General features: G+C 35.9%; 1 protein-coding gene across 3 annotated transcripts in view; it reads left to right on the top strand.

Moving 5' to 3' along the window:
- The first annotated feature begins 252 nt into the window (after nucleotides 1-252).
- The window catches only part of Ctr1A (Copper transporter 1A), a 277,241-nt gene continuing 264,473 nt past the window's right edge, over nucleotides 253-13,020 (top strand). Inside the window, exon 1 of one of the 3 annotated variants that reach the window (XM_081765601.1) lies at nucleotides 253-432. The gene's annotated coding sequence lies outside the window, so the exon portion shown is untranslated. Of the gene's footprint in view, nucleotides 433-594; nucleotides 727-13,020 lie in introns of those variants that run through there. The other 2 variants (XM_081765599.1, XM_081765600.1) reach the window with 2 other exon arrangements.

Below are 13,020 nucleotides of genomic sequence, written 5' to 3'. Positions count from 1 at the left end.
AATGCTGGCTTGTGAGGACTAGTATGGAATGAGCCACATTGCCAATTAAGATTCATTTATAATTTCCCGCATTTAAAATTTGATATAAGTACAGGATATAAGAGTATTACTAACTAGTGATTTTCGTTCCTAACGTTATCATAACAACAGTATGTAATTTAGAATGTGTTAAAGTAGATTGCAAATTTTGCTTTGACAATATCTGACATGGAATGAGGCTCAAGGACAAATTTAGTTGTTCTGTTTGTTCATTTTGTAACAAATGGGAAGAAAAGGAAAAACGTTTGTTTTGTAATAAAGTACTTCAATTACTTTGGTCGAAGTTGGAATTACTCTTTATAATTAAGTACTTGAATTACTTTGCTTGAAGTTGGAATTACTTTTATCATATTTGCATAATTCCAAGAAGGTTGTAATATTGATATTATTAAGGTACGTACTTTGTGTCACGTCATTAAATATATTGTGCATTTGTTTGCTATGTGAATTTCTATGTGTCATCAGTGATAATGGAGTTGATTGCAATATACACAGATGTGTTCATTAAAGAAATATATATATAATTGTGTATACATGTAATATTATGCTAAATTGACATATTCGTAAACTTGACAGATGAAATTCATCATTAGAGCGACAATGTACATGGAGAACAAGTTAACGGCGCTGATTACGAATAATTTGGCATAAACTCCATTAACGACCGCCAGGTTACAAACAGGATAGGTTAGTTTAGAGATGCAGATTAACAATATTCCGCCAAAGTAAAAGATGGTATTTATTCTTTCACTTTTGTTGCTTTAAATGATCTAAGTTATTGTGGACTGTTGTTAAAATTGTACATGTCCAATTAATTGCCTACAGATTGATAATATGCGTTCAAACTGATATGCCCTACAAATGACTATGTGCTGCCCTAGTACATGCTATCCTATTATGTGCAATTATTTCATCTTGAAATTCACTCGTAGTGTATTAGAAGTTCTTCTTACGGTAGGAGTTGCATTCGTGGGTGCAGATTCATTTTATGATGAACCGTGTACTTGTTTAAATATGAACTTGTACGTAGGTCATAAGAACAGGTTGGGTCTTTGTTCTGCAGAGGAGGTTCAGTATTTTCAGACTGAAGAACATGAAAATTTTGTTATTTGTGAGGAAATTTATTTTCTCTACTTTAGAAAATGTTTCTTAAGAATTTCTCGGCGCACATTCACTTCAGGAGGGCTTTACAGTTTTCCGTGTACTGTGTCCGGAAATATGGCGTAAAAACTAGTGTAAACACAAACGAACCTGTACTAGTGTCGGCTTAAGTTTAGCTGCCCCTCCAGTTTCAAACCTACAAAAAAGATGTTAAAATATTGAAAATTGTTAGGTTACGCTTGGTTAGGTTACGTTAAGTTACTTTAAGTTAGGTTTGGTTAGTAGTGGTTAGGTTAGGTTACCCGATAAGACTTTAGTTAGACTAGAACAGGACTTGAATCGGTTGTCACGGAAGCTTCAATTATCACTTTAACTCGGTAATCCGTTGTCCTCATAAAACTTTTAATACATTCTCTTCATTCTTACATTATTATGTAAAACTCAACACTGAAATATCACATTCAACGCACCTATTCGCCATCCTATACGACTACAATGTTGCTGAATCATCAAAATCCTCCGCGTCATGCAAATAGCACTCACTTCTACATATCCTTTCTTGTATGAAACATAACTCTACTTCCAAACTTATAAACCTAAACATCACTTAACAACTCCAAATCATTATTTCTTATATCATTTCTCCTGTAAAGTTTCCTAATTTTTATAAAAATCGGAGGGCCAACTCAAAACTTAACCTCTAATGTCCACTATATAGCACTGTGCAACTGAGCCAGAGCAGGAGCGCAGCAGGGGGACCCAAACGAAAGCGAGGACGTGCGTCTGTAGTGAGCATACGCGTCAGCGATGGAGGATATGCGCATAAACGAGGATGTTGCTAAACTATTAGGTTAACTCCTTCTCTATCGACAACGTGTGTGATCGAAAGAAGAATGCAGACTTTTACCATAATTTCACATCATTAACATTTTCAAGTGTGAACATTGTGTTGATGTTGCTCCACTTCTTTATTTTCAATACATTGCTACATTTGACACTTTCTACTCAGTTTTAATCATCTGTGTCGCTCCATAGCATTATCTTCACCAGCATTTATAAAATATACAATCGAAATGTCACATCATCAATTGCAACTAGCTTTGAATTTCCTCATTACACCATTATGTGTGACGTCAGCATTCCTCCACCCAAAATAGTACAGTACACAGCTTCTAACACTTGAAAATATTACGTTGCATTTCTTTTGTTAGTATAAGTTTCATGAAAAATAACAAATTCTTCTTGCAAATTTTACGTATTTTTCATATTTGTAAACCTACTCTCTTGTACTTAACCGACAACTTGTGCTAGGTGAGCACTTAAAGCTGGTATGCTGTCTAAAGACTCAGAGCAGGAGCATAACAGGGGGCCAGCTCAGAGGGATAAGGAGTGTCAGTGAGGGTGAGTATACGCATGAACGAGGGCAGTCTGAAAAACACTTTGATATCACAAAATCCGATAGGTTAGAACCTTGTATTGGTTTTAAACTTAAAAATAGATACAACTCTATACTTGTAATTATAAAATAGGTTTGTTTACATCATGGAGAAATACTCCACCGGTGGAAATTAGTATGTTATACAGTCGTCTTTGATACACGCACATTAATTTTAACCCTAGTATAGCGGTTGTAATGGCTTCGCACTTGTAAACGTTAATTACTGGTTTCCTACATCATGAAAACTTCCTCCAGCAGTGGAATAATATTCTGCATAATCGTCTTTCATATGCACTCACTCATTTTAACGGTAAAATTACCATTTCTATGATGGACTAGTCTTAGTCTGTGCCAATTTAGGTTCTGTTTGAGTTACCGTAATATTAGTAATGACCGTGGGACCTACAGAAATTTAACCCATAGTTTATGGCAAATACGATTCACTGTTTCCAATCAGTGCTGGAATTAAAAGTAATTTGATTATATGACGAATCACAGACGTCAGAGCACCGTATTGGGAAAACATAATATAATTTACAATGAACCGCCAGCCAGGATTAAGATTCCGCTAATGACTTCCCCTTATCACATGTGCATGAAACTATTTTCAACATTTTATTTGTAATTACTTGTGGTTCTCGCTATGTTAGTATACCTTGATAAGTACTATTGTTGCTATATTGCCTTGCGTTGCTACCTGCAAATTTTACAGCTATACAGAATGAGGCTAAATTATTCAAAGGAATTATACGCGTTTTATTGTATAATTTTCTTCAGAAGTTTAATGTTAATAAAGCTCTAGGAGGTGAAGGATTAGGGGTGGCTGATGCATTCAGCTGTAATGAGAACGTTTCACTACTAAGATTATACAAGTAAGGTTGTAAGCGGAGCCTTTACTTTCTGAAGTGTTCCTTACGTAAGCTAAGATTAGATAAGCATATCTTCTGGAACTGTAGCTTAGATTAGAATCGGTTATTGACGTTTAGTTCGCTTTCACCATACCACATAAATTGCTCAAACATTCAAGGAATGTCCAGTAGAAGTAATGAGATCTCTGTGGAACATCCTTGCACGTCTAATGGATGTCCCTGGCTTATATAACTACAGGTTACATTTATTTACCTTTTGTAAATGTAGTTTAGGTTCAGCTTGACTCTTCTTCCAACATATCACGGACACGCCTTGGACGTCCAAATGATGTCTTATCACGTGTAATTTATGTCCATGAATCATTCTTTGGACGTTCAGGTAATGTTGGGATGGAGTTAACTTCCTCTAAAACCTGCCGCGTTGTACTTACTCGTATATACCAAGTAGACTAACATAACTAATGTAAAATAACGTAACTAATTCATAAATCATTATTGACATATTGATAAGCTGGCGAGTGTTGACAGAATAAATCTCTCTGGGGCGTACATTTCTGCCAGTGGACACCCAGTGAAAATTCATACGTTCGGTTATGTCCGTGTAATGTGAGTTTTATTGGGATTTCTTTGTGGAATATCAAAGGATGGCTTTTGTATATCCAAATAGCATAGTCCATGTCAATTCAGGCAGACAAAGGAAAATCCCTTATCGTGATAGTCAAAAGGTACTAAATTTAACAGATGTTAAAATTTAGGAGAAAGTAAGGAATACGTATTTTGTTTTGAGGGGAAAAAAACTGACCGTATTATACAGGCTGTCAGATGGCGACGGCACGATTTCTCACGTGCGAATTTCGTCGAAGTATTAAAATATTCTGTCCCTGGAATGGTTCAAGAGTTGGTTTGATTTAAAAAAGGCATAAATTTACTGATTAAAATGACATCCCCCGTGTGGAAATATGTGTCCAAGTTTTTGTGCTGTAGCCTTCTGATTTTTTATTTATTTATTTTTTTTAAGAATAAAAAAGAATAAAATCTTGCGCTATTGACTTATTACTATATATCAAAAAGCAAGGTTAACTGGTTTAAAAAACAACAACAACAACAAAAACGTACATGTGAACTCCATGGTGACGTTTCCATGTATCAAATCCTCTCATTTTCACCTTTTAATCAAGGCATCCTGTATGATCTTGAAGCTTTGCTGGCGTCTACTATTAATCCAATGTTCTCGGGATTGCTGCCAGAGTAGGTGTTGCTGTGCTGAGCTTTCGTTACCATACAGCGGCAACATCTTCAGAGCTATGTGTTGAAGTGTGCCACAGCCATGAGAAAATACAGCAGTAGAGATTGCACCACAAAAGAGGACAACACGGCAGACAAGGAAAACATTGCACTTATTCCATATATGGGAAAAACCTCCAACCAACTAGCTAGACTATTGAAGAAATTCAACATCAAGACTGTACACTGCCCTCCACCGAAGATCAGGAGTTTACTACCAAGTGCAAAAGACTCATTGGGATTAAAGACACCAGGCATCTATAGGATCACCTGTGAATGCAACGCCACTTACATAGGTGAAACAGGAAGGAATATTGAAGACAGAATGAAAGAACACCAGCGACACACCAGACTTAAACAACCCGAAAAATCTGCAATAGCCGAACACTGCATACAATACAATCATACGGCCATGTGGGACCAAATTGAAGTACTAAAGAAATGTAAACAGTTCTGGGACAGGAAAATACATGAATCTTTATTTATCCGTACATACAAGCCATCCATCAACAGAGACGAAGGTTATCATCTACCTGACATCTGGTTCCAACTTCTCAGTACGAAAAGAACCATCAGCCAATCAGAGAGCAGTTTCCACCAGCAAAATCAGAGCATGCCATTGGCCAACATAAACAACCAATAGGAACACAGCGATTCTTATAGACCACTATATAATCTGTACGACCAGCACACTTCAACACATAGCTCTGAAGATGTTGCCGCTGTATGGTAACGAAAGCTCAGCACAGCAACACCTACTCTGGCAGCAATCCCGAGAACATTGGATTAAAAGGCATCCTGTGTTCAATTCTCTGTCCAACCACAACCCTTCTTTCAAGTATAAAGCAAGTAGCGCTTCGGATGTCACTTTTAAGTGAAATTCTTCTGCTTGATAATTTCGGTATTACCCAAGATCTTAAGTCTAAACATACGAAACGAATCCAAGTTGTTATTTCTGCTTGCCTGTCGTTTTATAAAGAAGCCAGGGTTGCTTAAATATATTGTTAGAAATTGGCAGAATTTATTGACTGGCTACATAGCTTCCAACATTAGCTTGGACGGGACTTTGTTTTAATTTTATTGAATGATATCTACATCCTAAATTTGTAATTTAATGCCTTGTTTTAGCATACTCATTATGATACGTTAACCGCAAAATTTTACATGCAAAGCAATAACGGGATGTTCCCGTTATTGCTTTGCATTAAAAGTAATAACAGGATTTTCTCGGTGGCCAAGGCAGGAGTTTTCTGATTTAAAAAATATTTACTAACCGGATCATCCAACTTTGTAATGAAACGAGACAGTCCCGATTTCCAAATAAGAGAATATACTATTAGTTTTAGAATGAAGTAGCTGGAACTTCCATTCTGCTGTTCCAAGTCCAAATGGGGAAAATTTTGTCTCTGAGGTAAGCCGAGAAGCGGTTTGGATTCTGCTTTAAGATTTGTGACCCCTTCCAGCATAACCCCATGTTGCATAACACCAAGGCGAAACAAGCTTATTTCTTTCCATATGTAATATAAATACATAGCAAATTATTTAAACCAAAAGAACCTAGTTTAAACCAAAAATCCGTGAAGAAAAAAGAACGGTTTTTGCCAGCCTTGTAAAAAAGTACGTGGAACAATTTAAGAAGTCTTTTTCAAAGTGTTTGGAAATTGGAATTGGTCAGAAAGTAATTGATGATCCGCTAACCCTGCCTGGATTGACTTTTTTGGTATTAGCTATCAGTGCTGATGTTTAGACTATTCTCGTTCAATTTCTATTATCAAAGTCACTAGCACGTTTTTTGTCTACAGAATGTGAACATTTCATTCGCCGCCTTATGGAGAGATTTATTCCTGGACTAATGTGACCTTGTTTATTCCAGTGTCCTGGGGTTTTTACGCCTTTTTAAAAAAATTTGTAGCACATTGCTAAATAATAATAGACGCACTTAAAACATTGCAAACAAGTTTTTGGGCTTTAGATTTGATTATGAATATATAATTTGGTGATGTAAGAAGGGGCAGTTCGCTACACTGCTGCTTGAAATATGTATTTTTTGAACAAACGAAAAAAAATTTGGAGTAGAAAAATAATATTCCCGCTGCGTGTGAAGTGTGAGCAGTGACAATTGTATGTAATAAGGAGCGAAGCAACAGCCCCTGGCCCCGAAGTAAAGGGGCGCAGAATTCGTGAGGAAAAAAGAAAAGATATATATAAAATGAAAAAAAAAAAAGTAATAAAAAGTGCTCGAAATAAAGGAAAAGCAGGGTTCATTTGTGAAAATTTTCTTGCGCTCCCCGCCGACTATGATGGCGCTCCACGGCTGTTCTGTCGATTTCACTCATGTACGGGGAGGAGGGTGCCGTCGTATACTTTCGCCCCGGTCGCTGATTTTCCACGGCAAGGAACGGAACTACTCATGTACTCACCTGCTTTTTACATTTCGAAATCAGGATCTAAATATGAATCGTCAATTTCACTTTCCGAACGGGATCTAAACTGTACTCTTCTAAAATCTTTGATATTTGTTCTATATTCATTTTACTTGCTTCAAACAAGACAAGTTCTGTATAATTAAATAGTTTTCGAAACAAAATATTACACTATATTATCGAACGTGCTGCAGAAAGTTGATCACAACAATCAACCTGCTAAAGTTTGTTTACTCTTCGCTGGATGTCGGGTGAGTAGTATTTCTTCAAGAACTGAGTCTCAGTAAGTGTTTAATATGGTCGACAGCCGACCGGAATCCATAAGTTACATAGGGACTATTACGTAAAATACGAGTTGGACTCGGGCTCTGGCGTTTTGGAATAAACATACGAAACGAGTCTGACTCGGGCTTAGGATCGAAAGTGTTAAAACTGAAGCTTTATTAGAAGCGGACAAGACTTTAAAACTGTTAGAAATATAAGTATCTGATGAAAATAGGCTTTGATTTCTTTCTTAAATTAACGTAGGATTTGTTGCTAAGAAGTTTTTAAATCATAGCAAAGCTAATGAAAGACTAAAGCTTGAATTCCTGCTGGAATGAAAAACAGTTTAATATCAGTGTGCGAGAAGATCTTTGAAATATAATGTAAGTTTATGCGCAGTTTTTCTTGTCTCGTTCCGAAAGAAATTCGTGCAAATGGGAATTTGAAAGTCGTATAAACTATATTTCGCAAGAACTATATAAGGAAAATCACAATCCCTCAGGAACTGCAGAAGAAGCAAAACATCAGTACAGTAAAATATGTTCTGTATTACAGAATGAATGGAAACATAAGTTTATAGTAGTTTCAATCCTGAAAAAGTTTGGCTGGACACTTTTAATTACAATTTACTCGGAAATGATGAATTCGAAGACTGTGGAAGGTAATGGAAATTTTGCTTATGCTTTCTCACGGAAATACAAATGTGGAAAGTGTTTTTTCTATTAATAAGGACATGATGGTAGAAGACCTTGGTGGAGATGCAATACTAACATTAGGATTAGTGTATAATTGTGTTAAATGTTGTGGGAGACATTGTGTTTCAATTTGTTCGTGCTTCATAGAAGCAGTATGAGAAAGGCATGAAGAAAAAGTATGGCGAAGAAAATGCAGTTGAGTCGGAAAACGCATCGCTGATAAAATTACTATACTAGAGAGGAAGAAAGCAAAGTTGTCAAAAGAGACTGATCTGGAAACAGAAGCTATTATCGTGGAAATTGCTACCTTAAGAAAATCTCTGTAACGCAGTGAAATCTTGTCACAATTTTTTGTTAGTTACAGTTCTGTTTATTGTCATCCAAATTCATTATGTAACTTCCTGTTATTAATTTTTTTGCTTATGTAAGAAATATATATGTATAAAATACACAAAGGCTCAGAGGGTGGATGTTGTGGTGGGCTTTTCTGTGTATTTTTTTTTTAAATACAACTTTTAGCTAACAAGATTTCCTAATCCTAGAGGTTGAAATATACACTAGAAACTCACAAAATGTGCTGTATAGACCTGGAAATTTTCGAATAGTCAGGGAAAATGAAAATAGAAAATCTACTGTCCTTGATTTTGTGAGTTTATCAGTACCATACAGTACTACATTCCGTGGAAAGGAGAACATTCACTTTGAAGTTTGACAGGTTTTATAAATAGTTGAAAGTTTTGTCATACATCAAACCAGTTTCCGTTACCACATTCCCACATGTTGGTCTCATGAAATCAAGTTTAGTCTTATTTTACTAATTCTGCGTAAAGTTAAGTAACAGATACAGCTTTCAAACATACTAAATCATCTACATTGTATCTGCAAGTTCCTAAACATATTAGAGGCTCCAAAGCCTACTACTTTTGTGCACTCTGCTTAGAACTGGAATTAGCAATGCAATGAACTAGAAATGTATTTAACAACATTGGTATTTTCCTTTGATGCCTTCCTGTTAAGCCAATAAGAAATGAGATAGAATAAGAAATCTTTACAGCATCGTCAATAAGAAGTGAGCACTGGTGGTGATATTGCTGTCTTGCAGCTGGACATCTATATCGAGCAGCCAGTCGATGTGTTAGCATAAATTTCACGACAATTTCAACAACTGACAATTTATATCTGTAACCTGCAGTTCACTGTCGTGGACATACTACCACTCTTTGTAAGTTGTGAATCTGAATGTCCTTTCTCTCCTGAGATGTTAGTAGAACAAACGAAACTTTTTCTTTCCTCGTCTTTAAAGTTCTTGCAATATAAGTTCATTGAAATCTTTTCAGTTTAACGTCCCACGATAGGCTAAGGGATACTGTTATTAAGGCAAGTAAATAATGATGGAAGAATTGGTGGAATGAGAAAGTAGGGGAGTACCCCGAGAAAACCCACGGACCCTATGCACCAGAACTACTATCCATTTCATAAAGATAGGCCCCTGACTTCGCGGTGCTGCCGTGACGTCCAGTAAAAATTTATATTTCATTGTCGTACCTCGTTGGAATTGCTGGAACGTTGTCTTTTCAATACTTAAGACGTAAAAATTTTCTTTGTACTATGCAGTGAGAAAAAAATAAAAATTAATGAAAAAGTGCATATTTTTTCGTACTTTTTTTTGGCAGATCAATGTTTATAGAGCTATATCTCAGAAAAGAGATCACGTGAAATAATTTCCTGTGTACAATATGTAGATGCATTCATTAACTGTAAGTTGTGAAAAGTTCAATTTTCATCACTTGATATTTTTTGTGTAATTAAAACAAATGTACGACGCTCTGATCCCCTTTACCATGGTAGGTAGAGAAACGTACAAAACACTGTTCGAAAATTTGGAAGTCTAGTGTTCCAAATATTTGGAACTATTAACAAAAAAGGGTTTAGTTGGTAGAGTATTTATTTTCTTTAAAAAAATGTTTACTTCAACATATTCTCTGCGTTAAGCGGTGAGCCATGTTGCAGCCCAATCTTTAAATTCCCCGCGCTTATATGAAGAAACAGCATACAGTAAAAGGAAGTGCGGCAACGCTGTCGTGCAGTGTTGTCGCGTTCAGGAAGCTTGTAGCGCGAAGCCTACTTCATAAGAATATAATAGGAAAAAGTATTTATTATAACCTTTCACAACATCATAAAAATATTAATGCATGTAAACTCATGTCCAAAGTTATTGTCGCATGTCTATAAATATGTTATTGTAGGAATATAATTTGATAACGAATTCGCCTGGTATTTCTTATAATGTTAGTATGTGTATAATCGGCAAAGACATGTAGGCTATGTGGCAAATTTCATGTCAAAAGAGCAGTAAATAAGAACAATAAAACGAAACTAAAATTTTCTTATCCATTTAGCAACATTTTGTTTTACTCATGCTAATTTTCGTATTCTTTTCCTATGAAATTTATTACAAATATACATTTCCCGACTCTATATATAGTATCAGTATTAAAAGTACCCTGCAAAATCATTATCAAACTATATTCTTAGAAGAAGACAGTTATAGATATGCGACAATAATTTTGGACATGAGTGTACACATCTCAATGTAATCGAAATAAAACGTTGAAGTAACACATTCAAAAACTCATCTCTTAATCTATTTACTTCATTCACTTTCGTCATGGCTTTGTTGACTCATCGCTGCTCCTGCTTTCTTTCCTAATATTCATAAACAATGGCTCCATTTCTACCTCAAGATCTATCAGTATACACACTGTCCAGCTTACGAACATGTTAGAAGGTTAAAAAGAAATGTACTGTAGCCTTGGCAGTCATGTGTTCACCCAAGTTCTGCGATCAATTCCCCTGCCGAATGTAACACAGAATGAGTCCTTTGTTTTCTTTCAACGAAAGTAAACAATGCAATGAGTAGGTGACGAGGGCTGTATTTGCGTTTAATCACGTCGCACTGATTAAGTCTTCAACACTTCCCTTCAGTTCGTAGGCGTCAAAAACTTACACACGCACTGACATCATATGGGTTCATTGCAATGAGACGGACGAATGGGCATTTATATTTTCGTGAGTATATCTTGTGCTTTTTGATTAAAAAAAAAAATGGATATTCCTTCACGAGCGGCGGTATCACAAAAAGAAAAGGCAAAATGTTTAGCGATAATGAAATTGCAGAACCGATGAATGACTCCGACTCAGACGGTTATGAGTTAGCAATTAATAGTAAAGACATTGATTATTCTGTGCTCAGTGGCGTATCGGAGAGTGAACAAGATAGTAACTGTGTTTCAAGTAGACCTGAGGCTGCGCCGAAAAAAAAAAAAAAAAAAAAAAAAAAAAAAAAAAAAAAAAAAACGTCACTCCTATTCAAAGGCAGATTCTAATGTAGCTTGGAGCTCTTAGATCTGAAAACAGATTTTCTGTGAAGTGTAAACTCAATATTACATATCAACTAAGGTTGTGTCATATAATGAACTTTGTGCGTGTTTTTGTTTCTGTGCAAGTGTATTTTGTACTGCGTGCAATAAGTGAAAAACTGACAAAAAGCAACAAATTTTCGAGGACCATCACATGCAAATCCAAACAAGAGTTCTCTTTTCTAATTTTGAACACTTGGTACATTTATTGTATATCCTGTTAATTTCTAAGAAATTGGTTTAAAATCTGTGAAGACATTACATTTTAAAAGTATCTCCAAAAAGTGCCGGACAGTGTGCGTGACAAGTTTAAATACCCGTCCGGCTGAGATTGTATACGCGCCAGGAAAATGTGGCAACGTAGCACTCCGTATAAACTGCGATAGCGAAGGGCGCAAAGCAGAGAAAATCATAATGTCATATTTGTGATTATTTATCTTTTAAAACAAGTCAAAACAGTTTGGTTGAAAAAGCTACTTTAAGATCTTTGTAAAAGTTTTTTCAGATTGTTAATACACCGCAGCAATTCAGAGATAATGATGTCTCACTTTTTATAGAATAACAAGAAAATTACCACGTGTGGAGTAATGAAATTTTCAGAACTTACAGATAATAGATGCACCTACATATCGTGCACAGGAAATTATTTCATGTTATCTCCTTTCCGAGATATAGTCCTATAAACATTGATTTACCAAAAAAGTACGAAAAAATACGCACTTTTTCATTAATTTCTATTTTTTTCTCACTATACAGTACAAAGAAAATTTGTATCTCTTAAGTATTGAAAAGACAACATTCCAACAATTCCAACGAGGTACGACAATGCAGTATAAGTTTTGACTGGACGTCACAGCAGCACCGCGAAGTCAGGGGCCTATCTTTATGAAATGGATAGTAAGCACTCTACCACTGAGTATGTCCCCCTTGTCCAGCACTATGAGTCCAGATGTGTAATTTCTAAATTCACATAGATAGTTTGGTTGGATCATTGTTCTATTTTCTGCTGGCAGAGATCTTCAACCTACTCCTTGTGCTGTTGATGTGCGTGAATTCACCACTTTTCTACAATTCTCGGCATTCTGAATTGCAGCTGTACTTTATCTGTAAAGACCATGCTTTGTAACATAGTGCTTTACCAGCCTCCCTACACTATCGCAAGGTTCCTTTCCATTCCCAGGAGCTGTATATCTGCCCCATTGGCACAAATGACTTCGATTTAAACAATTTGTAACGGTTTTCGAAGGGGCGAGGGTACCATCAGAAATAATAATGATCTTTCATTCCTGTGATTGCAGCTCGAAAAATTTTGCATATTGCCAACAATGCGTGTGCTAAGTCATATCCTCTGTCATCACCTATAATTTTGTTTCGAAAATATGGACTACTGTAAAAATTGAATTTGGGCCATTATTCCAATGATAACCTTGTACTTCTCATGGCAGAATCACAAACCAGTTCTCAGCAAAATCACAGTGAAGCACTAAA

This window comes from Thermobia domestica, chromosome 7 (genome assembly GCF_964235325.1).
Source record: "Thermobia domestica chromosome 7, izTheDome1.hap1.1, whole genome shotgun sequence".
Classification (NCBI taxonomy): Eukaryota; Metazoa; Arthropoda; class Insecta; order Zygentoma; family Lepismatidae; genus Thermobia; species Thermobia domestica.
The sequence above is the reverse complement of the archived record's forward strand: the minus strand, read 5'-3'. Positions and strand labels throughout refer to the sequence as shown.